The sequence below is a fragment of the Cryptomeria japonica genome, unplaced genomic scaffold (genome assembly GCF_030272615.1).
Source record: "Cryptomeria japonica unplaced genomic scaffold, Sugi_1.0 HiC_scaffold_435, whole genome shotgun sequence".
In the NCBI taxonomy this organism is placed as follows: domain Eukaryota; kingdom Viridiplantae; phylum Streptophyta; class Pinopsida; order Cupressales; family Cupressaceae; genus Cryptomeria; species Cryptomeria japonica.
In genome coordinates this window covers 96,822-99,704 of record NW_026729255.1, presented here as the reverse complement: position 1 = coordinate 99,704, position 2,883 = coordinate 96,822, and the positions used below count along the sequence as shown (strand labels likewise).

Genomic DNA, 2,883 nt, shown 5'->3' with positions numbered 1-2,883 from the left:
CGTGCGCTCCAAGGTGCGCACGAAGTCGGAGCTCGGTTTGCCCCGGGTGCGCACCTTGGTGGGCGCCATGGTGCACTCCGAGGTGCCCAAGATTGGTGCGCACCAAGGAGCGCTCCGAAGTGCGCTCCAAGGTGCGCGCGAAGTCGAAAGTTGGGTTAATTGTCCGGTTTGCCTCGGGTGCGCACCTTGCGTGCACCTTCGCCAGGGTGGGCGCCTTGGTGCGCACACCTTGGCTGGGCTGCGCACACCTTGGCACCCGCGTTTCCTTCATTTTAAATTTTTTTTTTTTACAATCTCTCAAGTGGGAAATTCTATAATCTCAACTTTTTTTGCCTTTTCAGGAAACTTTTGAATGGAGCGCATCATTGGTGCGCTCCGAAGTGTGCTCCAAAGCTCTCTCCAGCTGCGTGCACCTGCCCCGGCCGCGCACCCGGCCCCGCCCAGCTTCGCTCACCTGTCCCGGGCGTCTGGTGCGGAACCTTAGAGTAAGAAACATCACCGTGCACCTTGGCCAACGTGCGCGACTCGACCGAGCGCGCACTGGCCGAGGTGCACACCGATTTCACCTGGGTGCGCGCGCAGCACCTCGGGCGCACCGGGGTGCGCGCACAACGCCCGGGTTGCACCGTGGCCTGTGTGCTCGGGGCGCCTCGGGTGCGCGCTCGGTGTCGCCCCCGCGCGCGCGGTAGTGCGGGCAGCGCACCCCGGCCCGGCCCGGCCCCGACGAGAACGCAAACGGGCAAAAGGTTTATTCAAATAGCATTGCGACGCCCGGCGAAAAACTAAAAAAGGGTGCAACACCGGGACTTCCCGGGAGGTCACCCATCCCAGTACTACTCCGGCCCAAGCGCGCTTAACTGCGGAGTTCTGATGGGATCCGGTGCACTAATGCTGGTATGATCGCACCCGTTATGAGCTTGTCGCAGTGTGTACTTAGCAAACCGCGACCCACGTGCGAATCCACCCCGGCCACCCACCCCCGTCGAGGTGCACACCCTCCCTCGCGAAGTGCGCCCCGTTCGCCAAGTGTGAGCCCTGCCCGGGTGCGCGCACCTTGCTAGGGCGTCGGGTGTGCACCCGGCCCGGCCTACGTGCGTGCACCTGGAGGGGGCGTCGTGTGCGTGCAGTGTCCCGTCTGCAACGCGGTGCCCACACACCACCTCGGGCGCAACGACCTGCGCTCACATGTGGGCCGAGTGCACCTTGGTGCATGTTCGGGGCGCCTCGGGTGCACGCTCGATCTTGCCCCGGTGCACCAAGGCGCTCGGTTTGCCCCGGGTGCGCACTTGGTGCAAGGTGGGCACCCAAAATAGGGATCAAGCACCAAAACACAAGTTTCGGGATGCAAAATGGGACCCAAGGACCACAAATGCGTTCCAAGACCCATGATGGGTCCACGAGAACAAAAATGTGTTCCGAGACTTAATAAACAAATATTGGGTTTTAGGAGAAGAAACATGCTCTGATGCCCAAAACGAGAATCGACCCCGAAAAGGCCACAGGCCAAAAGTGGGATGCGAGACAAAAAAAAATGGGACCCGAGGACCAAAATTGGGTTCCCAGGTCGAAGACAGGGCAACCGGACAAGAAACGACCTCTAAGGCTCGAAATGAGTCCCGACGACTAAAACTTGACAAGAAGCACCCATCAGGCACCCAACTCGACACCCATGGGATGCCGACCCACCCGGGCTTCCACCTAGCACACCTTGGCACCCACCCACCCTCGCACCCAACCTCGCACCCAACTTAGCACCTTTGAACCCACATTGGCACTCACCCTGACCCTGGCACCTTGGAACCCACATTGGCACTCACCTTGACCCTGGCACCCACCTTTGCACTCACCTTGGGACCCACCCTGGCTCCCACCTCGGCACCCACCCAGACACCCACCTTGGTTCCTTGGCACCCACCTTGGATCCTTGGCACCCACCCCGACACCCACCTTGGCACGCAACTTGGCTACTTGCCACCCACCTTGGCTCCTTGACGCCCACCCCGACAACCACCCCGTGACCTACCCTGGCTAGGGTTGGTGCACACCCACCCTGGTGCCCACCTTGGCACCCACCCTATGACCCACCTTGGCACGCACCTTAGTACCCACCCCGTTACCCACCCTAGGACCCACCCCGTGACCCACCTTGGCCAGGGTGGGTGCACCCACCCTGGTGCCCACCTTGGCACCCACCCATCCTAGCACCCAGCCTGTGACCGGGCTTGGAACCCAACCTTGCACCCGCACCCGTCTTGGCCAGTGTGGGTGCGCACCCATCCTGGCACCCACGTTGTGACACACCCTTTAACCCACGCACCCTAGCACCCACGTTGGCACCCACCTTGGAACCCAACCTAGCAACTTGGCACCCACCCCGTGACCCACCTTGGCATCCACCATAGCAGTCGCCGACTTGGCACCCACCTCGGCACCCACCTTGACACTTGTGGACCCACCTTGCCACTCACCCTAGCATCGACCCATCCTAGCACCCACCCTGGCACCTTTGCACCCTAGCACTCACCCATCCTAGCACCTAACCTGTGACCCACCTTGACACTCACCCTCGCACCCACCTTGGAACCCAACCTAGCACCCACCCACCCTGACACCAACCCTAGCACCTACCCACCCTTGCACCCACCCTGTGACCCATCTTGGCACCCACCCATCCTACCACTCAACCTATCACCCACCTTCTCACCCACCTTGGCATCCACCTTAGCACCCACCCACACTGGCACCTTGGCACCCACCTCGGGCAAGGTGGGTGCACACCCACCCTGGCACCCAATTTAGAACCCACCGAGCATGTTACCCACCTTGGCACCCACATTGCAGCCCACCCTAGTACCCACCCTATGACCCACATTGGCATCCACA

The 2,883-nt window shown here is 61.6% G+C and overlaps 1 non-coding gene across 1 annotated transcript; it reads right to left on the bottom strand.

Moving 5' to 3' along the window:
- Positions 1-789: 789 nt before the first annotated feature.
- On the bottom strand, positions 790-908 carry LOC131871649 (5S ribosomal RNA). The gene has a single exon (XR_009369862.1). It is a non-coding gene; the product is annotated as a 5S ribosomal RNA (ribosomal RNA).
- Between the last annotated feature and the right edge of the window lie 1,975 nt (positions 909-2,883).